The sequence below is a fragment of the Scyliorhinus canicula genome, chromosome 5 (assembly GCF_902713615.1).
Source record: "Scyliorhinus canicula chromosome 5, sScyCan1.1, whole genome shotgun sequence".
Lineage (NCBI taxonomy): Eukaryota > Metazoa > Chordata > Chondrichthyes > Carcharhiniformes > Scyliorhinidae > Scyliorhinus > Scyliorhinus canicula.
The window spans coordinates 228,963,206-228,977,040 of record NC_052150.1 but is presented as its reverse complement, the minus strand read 5'-3'; the positions used below and the strand labels follow the sequence as shown (position 1 = coordinate 228,977,040).

The following is a 13,835-nucleotide window of genomic DNA, read 5'->3' as shown; positions in this document are numbered from 1 at the left end:
ATTGCCTGCCGGGATGGATGGATGGATGGAGGGTGGGGTGGCTTGGGGTGGGGCTGGTGTGTCGGTGGGTTATTTGGATCCTGGCAATTGTCTGGAAGGATGGATGGAGGGAGAGAGGGATGGGTGGAGGTGGTGTGTCGTGGGTTATTTGGACCCTGGCAATTGTCTGGAGGGATGGATGGAGGGAGAGAGAGAGAGAAAGGGATGAGTGGGGCTGGTGTATCGGTGGATTATTTGGACCGTGGGGGATTTAGTCTTAAAAAGATTGAGGGATTGGAGTTGGGACATTAATGCTTTGACCAAAACTGCCACCCTAGGAATGAGCTTCATCTGCCTTGACTGTCATCTGCCCAAGAGGTGGAATTAACCTACCCAGCAATATAAATATATATATATATATTATATGTGTGTATGATTGTGTCAGGATACAGAAAATCTCAAAAACGAAAACACTTTATTGCTCATCTAATTCTCGATGCACAGCACAGTGGGGCCGTTTGATTATTTTTTTTCCTTGCGGTTGTTGCAAAAAGCAGCCTGTTCCTGACATTTATGATGGCAGCAGATCTGGCATCATCATGTTACCGTTTTATGTAGCTTTACTGTTGGTTGTGATATCGGATTGAAGCATGATAGTGGTCAATTTCTCTGGGCCGCTCCCTCTAAACAAAAGTATGTGATGCAATCGATATTTAACTGTATATTCTCTTGGTGGGTAAGAGAGAAGGGTCAAGGATATTTCAGTCTAAGACTGATGCCTCAAGGTTTGCAACCTTACCTATAATCCTTTTTGTTATAGGTCCCTGTAAACCATTCACAACCATCAGGTATTCACTCTTTAAGTATATGTTAAATATAATTTTATATTACAGTTGAATTTGCAAAAAAGGTGTTTCTCTGTAAATGTGTTTGTATCAATAAAGCATGTTGGGTTCACTGTAGTCATTGTGGTAAACATCGCATTAATGTAATCCCACTTTAAGCACAGCTGCTCTTTCTCTACTTCTCTGGATGCTCACAGTTCCCTTAATTAGATATTGATTCAGGGGCTTGGTGTGATAGGGAATCTATCCTTGACTGAGAACAATGTCATAGGCACAAAGCATTAGACTTTTAAATTCATGTTCCAGTAAATTGAAAGGCCGCTTTCAAGGAGGGAGACGTTCTTTTCTCTCGTTCCCGAAAGATGCGGGGAGAAATGTAAATCGAGGGAGCTCTTGCTCGCTGAGGTTATTGCTTCATCAGTACCTCCTTGGTTTCGATCCGAACTGCAGTAATTCTGAAGCAGCACTGCATCAGACATTCTGAACACTTCATTACATGCCGTATTATTAACCCTGCCCCACATAGCCACGTTGCAACAAAGCCCCATATCATCACGATTGCAGTTATTTAAAGTTTCTAAAAATCTTCCGTTTAAAAAAAAAATGCAGTATATGTCTTTAAATTGTTCCCTGCATTTTTAAAAGGTTTTCGTCTAAAGAAAAACCCAGTCTTATCATGTGGTATGTGTGTGCACTTGTGCGCTTCCTGGCAATCCCAGTGTTTAAAGTGTTAAAGTAGTAATGGAATTGGAGGCAGGGCTGTACTGCCTGTCTGAATTCATGGGGGGTAGCAGGGGGTTGAAAGGAGGAAATGAAAGGAACTCTTACTGTATTAGAAGTGAACACTAGTACGCCACACCACAGTCAAAATGCCATCCTGTGATTGTGTGGAAGGTTTCAAAGGCTGAAGGTTTCAAAATAATGTAGGTGGAGAGCTAGTTGCTTTATAGAGATTTGCTTGAGACTTGTATCTGTTCATTTATGTGATGCCTGCTCTGAGGTACGTTTTACGTTTAAACTGGAGGATCAGGTCAAGGTATTTATTTATATTTGACTGTTGTGGTTGGTAAAATACGCTCCCTGGAGGAGGACCTTCCATGATGCTGTACTTCCTAACCTCTGCCCATCCCCCATCATTTATCTTCCATCTTGTCTTCTCTAGGTTTGACCAGAAGAATTTAAATTTAGTATTAACCAGTCTCAAATTGTGTGTGTGTGTTAGTTCATTTGGGTTATTGTAAAATTAAATTAGTGCTGCAATTTTGTTCCTGATGTCAAGTTTGACATTCAACATGCTGGTACGAATACCAATAGCTTGTGAAAATAAATCAAGAACTTGTACTCAAATAGCACAACAAAGCATTGCATTAACAGCAGTGTCCCAACTTGTGAGGCTGACGTTTCAAGTTTGACTAAATAACCAACCATTTTGTACAACCTCCCCAATCGGGTAGTAGAATTAAAATACTTCCAAAAAGACCTCTGCAGCAAGCTACGAATCATACAACTCTAAATACAGCTGGCAATCATTAGCTTTCTTGGCCTACTCATTTTCTGTAGGATCTGTGATGTCTGCTGACAGCTGTCAGTAATTTATTTTATGTTTAAAAGTTAACCCAATGTGCTTTGATCATAATTGTACTTGGGTTGACGGAATGGAAAATGTGGATAAAGGAATCATGAAATTCAGAATACAAGTTGCTGTAATGTAACATCGTTCCAAGGCAATTCACAGGTTCGCTGTCAAACCACATTTCACACTAAGGGTAGGTTTTGTTTAGCCAGTTTGTGGCCCAGACAGCTGAGGGTATGGCCACCAGCAGTGGAGTTTAAAAATCAGAGGTCAGATTGTAGGAATGTAGAAATCTCGGAAGGATGTAGGGCTGGAGGAGGTTGGAGATAGGCAAGTAAAAGCACATGGATTTGAAAACAGTGACTCAAATTTTAAAATTGAGGTATGACCAGACTGTGAGCCGTTGATGAAGATCCTCCCCAACATCCATTGGCTCTGATCAAAGTCATCCTTGTTTACAGATCCTTCAGTGGTTTTATTATTTCTGCAACCCACTCTTCTCTTCCTTGGGGCCTGTGACTCTTCCATGCTGCCTTGCATCTCACTAAGCGGAGTCTTCAGTCACCTACCACTGTTTTGAGATGCACTCCCTGAACTGCTCTGTCTTGCTGCTTGCTTGATGAAAGAAATACGTAGGTCGCTGAGGAAGGGGAAGTATTGAGCCTCTGGCCATTGTTTTCAAGCCTCCTGGGGTATGCTGGTGGCACCAGAGGACTGGAGAATTGTTATTTTTGGACTTGTTAGTGCGTGTTCTCAGACTTTTGTATCTCCTGCCCGATGGAAGAGAGAATGAAAATGAAAATCGCTTATTGTCACAAGTAGGCTTCAAATGAAGTTACTGTGAAAAGCCCCTAGTTGTCACATTCCAGCGCCTGTTCGGGGAGGCTGGTACGGGAATCGAACCGTGCTGCTGGCCTGCCTCGGTCTGCTTTAAAAGCCAGCGATTTAACCCTGTGTGCTAAATTAGTGCCCTGTGTGCTAAACTCGAATGACCCGGGTGGGTGGGATCTTTGATTATGCTGCCTGCTTTCACAAGGCAGTGAAGGTGTTGACATTCAATGGATGGATGGTGGGTTTGTGTGATGGACTGAACTGTGTTCACGACTCTCTGTAGTTTCTTATTGTCTTGGGCGGAGCAGTTGCCATACCAGGCTGTGATGTAGCCAGATAGGATGCTTTCTATGGTGCATCTGTAAAAATTGGTAGGAGTCAATGCTGAAATTCCTTAGTTTCCTGAGAAATTATAGGTTCTGTTGTGCTTTCTTGGTCATAGCGTCGATGTGGGTGGACCAAAGGACGAAGTATTGGTGGTGAGCACACCTAGGAATTTGAAGTTGTCAATCATCTCCACCTCAGCACCATTGATGCAGACAGGGGTGTGTACGACACTTCAATGAAGTCAATGACCAGTTCCTTAGTTTCGCTGACGTTGCCGGAGAGATTGTTGTGTTACACCACTCCACTAGGTTCTCTTTCTCTCTCCTGTACTCTAAATGCTGGCCTAGCGAGCGAAGCCCACATCTCGAGAAATAATTAATCAAGGGAAGAAAGATAAAACTGGTAACTGCAGACCAGTCAGCCTAATGTCAGTAGTGGGGAATCTTCTGGAGACCATAATCCAGGAAAATAATTGTCACTCGGAAAACATGGATTAATAAATGGGCCAAAACAAATTAGTTGAGGGAAAATCGTGTTGATTTGTTTGAAGTAATGGGGAGAGTTGATGTTGTTTATGGCCTTTCATAAGGTGTTTGATAAAGTGCTACATAATAAACTTATTAACAAAATTAAAGCCCGTGGGATTAAAGGGGTAGTGCTCGTATGGTACAAAATTAGCTAATGGTGAAATAAAAGACAGCATGCTGATGGATAATGCAAAATATTGTTTGAAGATTCCCCCACTCACAGCTAACCGCAGATAAAGATTTATTTGGTTCACCTCCGTGTCCAGAACTGTAGATGTCACAAAACTTGAAAATATAGTAAACAGTGAGTAACGTGTTGGCAGACTGCAGGATAATATAGATAGGTTGGTGGGAATGGTGGTTGAAATTTCTAAGAGTATGAAGTGATTCATTTTTGTAGCATGAATAAGGAGAGGAAATATGAACTGAGTGGTACAATTTGAAAATGATGCAGGAAGAGAAAGAACTGAGTGTATTTACAAATATGTTTGCAGGTGGAGGGTCAAGAGGGCTGTTTTTAACAAATAAAACACATTTGATCTTTCACATAATCTTTATTGTCGCAAGTAGGCTTACATTAACACTGCAATGAAGTTGCTGTGAAAAGCCCCTAGTCGCCACATTCCGGCGCCTGTTCGGGTACACGGAGAATTCAGAATGTCCAAATTACCTAACAGCATGTCTTTCGGTACTTGTGGGAGGAAACTGGAGCACCCGGAGGAAACCCACGCAGGTACTGGGAGAACGTGCAGACTCTGCACAGACAGTGACCCAAGCTGGGAATCGAACCTGGAACCCTGGAGCTATGAAGCAACAGTGCTACCCACGGTGCTACCGTGCTGCCCTGGTGTTGTTAAAAGGCATAAGACCATAAGATATAGGAGCAGAATTGGGCCATTTGGCCCATCGAGTCTGCTCCGCCATTCAATCATGCCTGATATGTCCCTCATCCCCATTCTCCTGCCTTCTCCCATAGCCCCTGATCCCCATATTATTCAAGGAATCCCCATATTCGTCAAGAAGACCAGATTTGTGCTTGAGATGCTGTTGCCTATAGGGCTACAGACCAAGAGGTGGAATTACACAGAATACTTATTTCGTGGAACATCAGAACTGGGAGCAGCAATATAGGTAATTGAGCCTCTTGAGCCTGCTCCACCATTTAATATGATCATGGATGATCTCATCATGTCCTCAACTCCACCCACCGCCTGCCTGTTCTCCGTAACCCTTCAACCCATTACTAATTAAAAACCTGTCTAACTCTTCAAATTTACTCACTCCTAGATCCACCACACTCTGCGTAGCGAATTCCACAGATTCACCACCCTTTGGAAGAAGTTTCTCCTCATCTCTGTTTTAAATCTGCTACCTCTTATCTAGAGTGCCCCACAAGAGGAAGCATCCACACCCACTTCCGTACCTTAACCATACGTTTTATCATCTTGTATACCTCAATTTAATCTCCCCATATTCTTCTAAATAGTGTGTAGACCTAAATTGCTCAATCTCGCTTCATACGACAAACCCCATATCTCTGGAATCAATCTAGTGACCCTCCTCTGAACTGCCTCCAATGCTATTAAATTTTTCCTCAATTAAGGGGACCAAAACTGTGCACAATATTCCAGGTGCAGTCTCACCAAAGCCTTGTACAGCTGCAACAGCACTTCCTTGCATTTATGCTCTATTCCTTTAGCTATAAATGCCAACATTCCATTCATTATTTCCTGCATGCTAGTTTTCTCTGAATTATGCATGAGGACACCCAAGTCCCTCTGCACCGGGGCACCCTGAAGTCCATTTAGAGAATAAGTTGCCATTCCATTTTTTCCGACCATAATGGATGCCTTCTTACTTTTCCAGGTAATTTCATCAGTCACATTTTGACCTATGCATCTAACCATCTATATCCATTTGTAAGGTTCTTATTTCCTCATTACAACTTAGTGTCCCATCTATTTTTGTGTCGTCAACAAATTGGCTATAGAACCATCTATCTCTGTATCCAAGTCGTTAATATAGATTGTAAATAGTTGGGGCAAAGGACCGAACCCTGTGGCACCCCACTAGTTACATCTTGCCATCCAGAAAAAGACCCATTTATCCCGACTCTGTCTGTCAGCTAGTCATCTATCCAAGCTAATATGTTACCCCTAACCCTATGTGATCTTCCTTGTATATTAACCTTAGTGGAGTATAAAAGCAAGGAAGCAATGCTAAACGATTGCAAATCACTGCTTAGGCCTCCGCTGTAATCCTGTATTCAATTCTGGGTGGTTAGCACCACTGTTGACCAAGCTGAATAGGTCCTGAAGGGCATACGGTTCAGTCTGGGCCTGTGGAAGGTGTTTATCAGATGAACGAGCGAGAAAAGAGATGAATGAGCCTTCGTCTTTGCCAATCTTATTTGTTGCAAAGACAAGGCTGGAAGTGCCAAGTGGGTGATCCATTTCTGCTTTCTCCTGAGGTCTCCAACATCATTGGTGTCAGTTTTCAACCAATTCAATTCACTCCATGTGATACCAAAAAATGGCTGAAGCCACTGGATGCTGCAAAGGCAAAAGACCCTGACATTCCAGCAATTATTTTGAAGACTTGTATTTCAGGATTAGCTGTGCCCTTAGCCAAGCTGTTCCAGTACAGCTATGACTGGTATCTACCCTGCAATATTGAAAACTGCCCAGGTATGTCCATTCCACAAAAGACAGGACAAATCCAACCCGATCAATTACCACCTCAGCAGTCTACTCTCCATCGTCAACAAAGTGATGGAAGGTGTTGTTGACAGTGCTATCAAGCAGCATTTACTCAGCAGTAGCCAGCTCACTGATCTTTTTGGGCTCTGCCAGGACTGTTCAGCTCCTGAACCCATTACAACTTTAGTTGAAACATTGGCAAAAGAGCTGAACTCCTAGATGCGGTGAGATTTACTGCCCTTGACATAAGGTGGCATTTGATGAAGTATGGCATCAAAGCACCATAGCAAAACTGGAGTCATTGGCAATTGGGAATAACTACACTAGTCGGAGTCATACCTAGCACAAAGGAAGATGGTTGTGGATGTTAGAGGTCAAATCATCTTAATCCCAGGACCGAGGCCCAAACATCTACAGTTGCTTTATCAGTGACCTTTCCTCCTTCATAAGGTCACAGAATTCCTACAGTGTAGAAGGAGGCCATTCGGCCCATCAAGTCTGCACTGACCCTTCGAAAGAGCACTCGACCGTGTCCACTCATCCATCCACACCACCCTATCCCTGTAACCCCATAACCTTACCTGTACATCCCTGGACACTAAGGGGCAATTTATCATGATCAATCCACCTAGCCTGCACATCTTTAGACTGTGGGAGGAAACCCAGGCAGCATGGGGAGAATGTACAAACTCCACATAAGTCAGTGGCTCAAAGCCGGAATTGAATCTGGGTCCCTTGTGCTGAGGTAGCAGTGTTTACCACTGTGCTATGCCAACAGTGAGGATATTTGCTGATGTGCACAATGTTGACGACTCGGTTACTGAAGCGGTCCATGTATATCAAGACCAGATAAAATTGAGGCTTGGGCTGATGTGTGCCACAAACATTACTCCCCATTTAAGTGCCAATTAATGACCATCTTCAGAAAGAGAGAACACAACAATCTCTGCATGACATTCAATGGCTTTATTATCGCTGAATCCCCACTACTGTATCAATATCCTGGGGGTTGCCATTGATGAGAAACTGAACTGGTCTAGCCATATAAGTACTGGCTACAAGAGCACGTCAGAGGCTGTGAATTGTGCAGAGTAACTCACCTCCTGACTCTCCTAAGCCTGATCACCATCTGCAAGGTACAAGTCAGGAGTGTGTTGGAATACTTTACAGTTGCCTGGATGAGTGCAGCTCCAACAACACTCGAAGCTCTACACCATCCAGGAAAAAGCAGTCTTGGCACCCCTTCCACAAACATTCAAACCCTCCACCACTGACACACAGTGGCAGCCATGTGTACCATCTGCAAGATGCACTGCAGCAACTCTCTCAGGCTCCTTCAACAGCACCTTCCAAACCTGCGACCTCCACGATCCAGAAGGTCAGGGCAACAGATGCATTGGAACTTTATTCACGTGCGGAACTTGGATGTGGTTGCTGTAACTGAGACTTGGTTAAAAAAGGGACCATTACTTGTAAGTACCCCTCCAAGCCATTCACCATCCTGAACTATTTCATGTTCTTTCACTGTCGCTGGATCAAAATCCTGGAATTTACACCAACAGTGCTGTTCGGAAGCATCTGCACCACATGGATTGCAGTGGTTCAAGAAGGTAGCTCACCACTAACTTCTGAAGGCCAATTAGGGATGGGCAATAAAATTGCTGGCATGGACAGCGATGCCCATGTTCTGTGACAATAAAAGACAGATGCATCGGTTCTTGACTGTATTGATAGAAGTGACCTCTGCACAGTCCTTGTGGAGACAAAGACCCTCTTCACACGTGAGAATATTGTCCTTCGTGTGGGTACCACTATCATGCTAAATGGGTTAGATTCAGAACACATCTGGCAGCTCCATTCATGAGTTGCTATGAGCCATCAGCAGCAGCGGAATTGTGGTAAACCTCAATCTGTAACTTCCTGGTCTGGCATATTCCTCATTCCACTATTACCGTAAAGACAAGGGATCAACCCTGGTTCAATGAGAGCATGCCAAGCGTACCTAAAAATAAGGTGTCAACCTGTTCAAGCTACAGCGCATGCATGTCTTGTGCAGAGAAAGCAGGACAAATCCAGCCTGGCTGACTACTACCCATCAGTCTATTCTCAATCATCAGCAAGTGGCGAAAGTTGTCCTGATGAATGTTATCAAGCTATGCTTAGGCAGAAATAACCCGCTCACTGATGCTTAGTTTATGTTCTGCAGGGCCATTTCACTTCTAACCTCATTACCCCCTTGGACAAAAGAGCTGAATTCAAGAGGTGAGGTGAGAGCGATTAATCCTCGACAAAGGCAGCATTTGACCAAGTAAGGCATCAAGGAACCTTCGCAAAATGGAAACCAGGGTGGGTCGGAAAGCTCTCCACTGGTTGGAATCATAACACAGTATAAAGGAAGTTGGTTGCTGGTCAATCATTTCTGCTTCTGGACATCGCTGCAGGAGCTCCTCTGGGTAGTGTCCTTGGCCAACCATCTTCAACTGCTTCATCAATGACCTTCCTTCCATCGTAAGGTCAGAAGTGAGGATGTTCCTTGATGATATTTAGAGTATTCTGAGCAGTTTTGGGCACCTGTATCTAAGGAAAATTCTGCTGGCTTTGTAAAGAGGAGGTTCACAAGAACTAACCCTGGAAGAAGAGCTTGTCGTATGTGTAACAGTTGAGGATTCTGGGTCTGTACTTGTTGGAGTTTAGAAGGATGAGGGGGGATCTTATTGAAACTTACAGGATGCTGCATGACCTGTATAGAGTGGATGTGGAGAAGATGTTTCCACTAGTAGGAAACACTAGAACTCGAGGGTACAGCCTAAGACTGGGGGGATGATCGTTTAAAACAGAGATGAGAAGGAATTTCTTCAGCCAGAGGTTGGGGAATCTGTGGAACTCTTTGCCTCAGTAGGCTGTGGAAGCCAAATCACTGAGTGTCTTTAAGATAGAGATAGATTCTTGATTAATAAGGGCATTGGGGTTATCGGGATGAGAATAGGGCGGCAAGGTAGAACTGGTTAATCCTGCTGCCTCAGCACCAAGGGCCTGGATTAGATTCCTGGTTTGGGTCACTGTCTATACGGAGTATGAACGTTCTCCCCGTGTCTGTGTTGGGTTTCCTCCAGATTCTCCGGTTTCTTCTCTCCAGTCCCAAAAGATGTGCTTGTTGGGTGAATTCTGAATTCATCCCTCTGTGTACCCGAACAGGCGCCTGAGTGTGGCGACTAGGGGATTTTCACAGTAACTTCATTGCACTGTTAATGTAAGCCTACTTGTGACACTAATAAAGATTATTATTGAACATATCAGCCATGATTAAATGGCGCCGCAGTCTCGATGGGCCGAATGGCCTATTCTGCTCCTATGTCTTTTTGCCTTGTGTCTTATGATTCCAGACACTAACGACTGTTTGGGAGAAGAACTTCCTCCTCATCTCTCTTGTAAATGGGAGACCCCTTATTTTGAAATTTTGCATCCTCGTTCAAGTCTCTCTACAAGGGGAAACTCCCTTTCCTTTTCTATCCTGTCAATTCCCCTCGGGATCTTGGTATAGGTCCAACCTGCTCACCTTTTCAAGACAAACTCTTCATCCCAGGAATCAGCCGAGTATACCTTCTCTGAGCTGCTTCCAAAGTAGGTATATCCTTCCTCAAGTAAGAGGTCAAAACTCTACACATTAGGTGTGGTCCCACCAAAGCCTGTACAGTTGTAACCAGATTTCATGAAGGCCAACATTCCATTTACTTTCCTAATATCTTGCTGTACTTGCATGCTAGTGTTTTATGATTCATGTACAAGGTGCGAGTCAGGAGTCTGATGGAATACTCTCCACTTATTTGTGAGTACAGCTCCAATCACAGTCATGAAGCTCAACATCCAGGACAAAGCAGCAAACTGCTTAATTGGCACGCCAACCACTACTTTAATTATTTACTTCCTTTACCACTGACACACTGGTTATTGGCACGATGACTGAGTATTGTCATGTGAGAGTACCTTTAAGAAATGGATGTTCAAGCAATGTATCTTTAAGAAATGCAGTGATGTCAGTGTGGGTGGAGCTGGGCTTCAGCTTGGCCATTTTGAAGTTTCAGTTTCAGTTTTGAGAGAGAGCAGCTGAAAAGTGCCTGGCTGGTTTCCTGTGAGCTGCTTGAAAGGAGAAAGCCAGTTTGAGGAGAAAGCTGGGAGTGTCTGTGTGTTTTGCTGAGAGTTGCAGGAAGAAAACACAGAGCTGGCCTGTGGATGTCTGCAAATCCAAAGACTATAAATATATTGAATGTAACCTCATGTCTGTTTTTGAAGGTGAAGTCTTTGGATGTTTAAAAGAACAGTTTGAAGGATTGTTTAATGTTGTAGTCTTTTGGGGTTATCTTTGAAGAAAGGGGATGGCTTGGCCATAGAGACAGAGGGTAGCAGTGGAAGGGTGTTTTTCCAAATTGAGGCCTGTAACTAGTGGTGTTCCGCAGGGATCAGTTCTGCGATCTTTGCTCTTTGTAATATATATAAATGACTTGGAAGAAAACAGTGTGTCTGATTAGCAAGTTTTCGGATGATACTAAGATTGCAGGAGTTGTGGCTAGTGATAAAGATTGTCAGAGAATACAACAGGATATAGATAGGCTGCAAAATTGGGCGGAGAAATGGCAGATGAAATTAAACCCGAACAAATGCGAGGTGATGCATTTTGGTAGATCCAATTCAGGTGGGAACTATAAAATAAATGGCAGAACCATCAGGAGTATAGAGACATAGATCTGGGCGTGCAGGTCCACAGATCCTTAAAAGTGACAGCACAGGTGGTTTAAAAAAGAAGCATATGGCATGCTTGCCTTCATGGGATGGGTATCGAGTATAAAAGCTCAAATTGTTACAATTATATAGGACATCGATTAGGCCACATTTGGAATACTGTGTCCAATTCTGGCCGGCACACTACCAGAAGGACGTGGAGGCTTTGGAGAGAGCACAGAAAAGGTTTACAAGGAACTTACCTGGTATGGAGGGTATTAGCTACGAGGAGAGTTTGAATAAACCTTGAATATGCCTATGGCAGGAGATGAGAGGGAGCTCCTTCTGGTCAGCCAGAACCTGCAGAAGGCAAGAGCAAATCACTGCCAAAAATCCTTGCCAAACATAACCAGGACGCCGAGACCCAGTGTTCTCAATGTCCTTTTTGGGCATGGTACCAAGAGAGAGAGGGATTTTCACCCACTGAGCAGAGACTGTGGACTTCTTTCTGACGAAAATTTTTATTTTGTCGTCTTTGCATATTATTACTTTGAACACTGGACTCCTGCTTAGCATGTAACGTCATAGTCTGTGAAACCATTGGAAATTTCTTAGGTGAACTCATCAAATGCTTGAGTATGCACTTATTCCAAAAGTAGCAATTACTAATAAATCAAGTTGCAAGCCTTTAGTCGAAGAGTTAAATGCTTTTTAACGATGTTGTGAATTGGACCACGTCACATGACCGCAGAGGAATACAAGAGAAAGGCTAAGGTAAATCCAAAACGTGCATTGCTGAACAAACCAGGAACCTGTTCTATTCAACAAATGGTCCATTTACTTCAAGCAGTCAAAGGGAAAGTAGTCTTAGGGGAGTGGTTGATTTGCTGTTAGGTGACCTGTCGCTGTTTACCTCACCAAGCTACTGCTAGAATGGGCTCATTTTGGTCAGCAGCACTGTAATATAAACACAGCTCTTGTGTGGTTTGTACTATGTTTAGATGGGAAATGATGTTGCATCATTCCTTAAGGTTAAAAGCTAAATGCAGTGGGTGGTTCTTGGGAGCTAATTATATGGAATTACATGACGTTTACAGCATAAAAGCAGACCATTCAGCCCAGCTGTTGTTTTCTAAACAAGCCTCTTCCCATACAAAATACCCCTCCACCTTGCCCTCCCCATAGCCCCTGTTTCTCTCATGTAAACATTTTACATCAGGTATCCCCTTGGAAGGGCGGTATGTGGCGCAGTGGATAGCTGAGGGCCTGGGTTCGAATCCCGGCCCTGGGTCACTGTCCGTGTGGAGTTTGCACATTCTCCCCATGTCTGTGGGTTTCACCCCCACAACCCAAAGATGTGTAGGTTAGGTGGATTGGCCACGCTAAATTGCCCCTTAATTGGAAAAAAAAATTGGGTACTCTAAATTTATATTAAAAAAGAAGAAAAAAGTGTCCCCTTGGAAATGTCAATGCTCTCCTGCAGCAAGTTTTATATTCTCATTGCTTTCTGAAGAAATTCCTTCCCATTCCTAGGTTTTTGTGTGACTGTTGTGGTCCTACATACACAAGTGGAAACAATTTCCCAACATTCACCTGATCCAATCCCTTCATTAGGCCTCCCCTCCGTCTTCTCTTTCCACGTAAAAAGAAACCCAACCTGTTTAATTTTTCCTGACCGTTACATTGCTCTATTTGGATAACATCCTTCTGAATCTTTCCTGTGCTTTTTCCAATTCTTCAGTATTCTTTTCTGTTCCGTTGTTAAAATCATGAAGTTTCGAGACAGAATAGAGAGAGAAATTGTAAGCCATTGTAGTAGGGTCTCAAACCAGAAGAGACATTTTAAGGTGATTAGTGGAAGAATCAAATAAATGTTTTGATGCCGTGAGTAGATACAACATTTTAAAAATCATCCTTGCGATGTGGGCATCGCTGACAAGGCCAGCATTTATTGCCTACTCCTAATTGCCCTTGAAGGTGGTGGTGAATTGCCTTCTTGAACCATTGCAGACCCTGAGGTGCAGTTACACCCATTGTGCTGTTAGGGAGGGAGTTCCAGGATTTTTGACCCAGTGACAGTGAAGGAATGCTGACATATTTCCAAGTCAGGGTGTTCAGTAACTTGGAGGGGAACTACCAGGTGGTGGGGTTCCCAAGTGACTGCTGTCCTTGTCGTAGATGGTAGTGGTCATGGGTTTGGAAGGTACTGTCTAAGGAGCCTTGGTGAAAGTGTGGTGGAGGCAGATTCAAAAGGATTGGGGTAAGTATTTGAAGGAAAATAATTTGCAGGGCTTCAGAGAGTGGTACTCTGGCACAGAGTTGATGGGCAAAATGACTA

General features: G+C 43.5%; 1 protein-coding gene across 2 annotated transcripts in view; it reads left to right on the top strand.

The window, feature by feature from the left end:
* cyhr1 (cysteine/histidine-rich 1) overlaps nucleotides 1-13,835 on the top strand; it is a 184,866-nt gene that overhangs the window by 1,056 nt on the left and 169,975 nt on the right. The window lies entirely within an intron of this gene.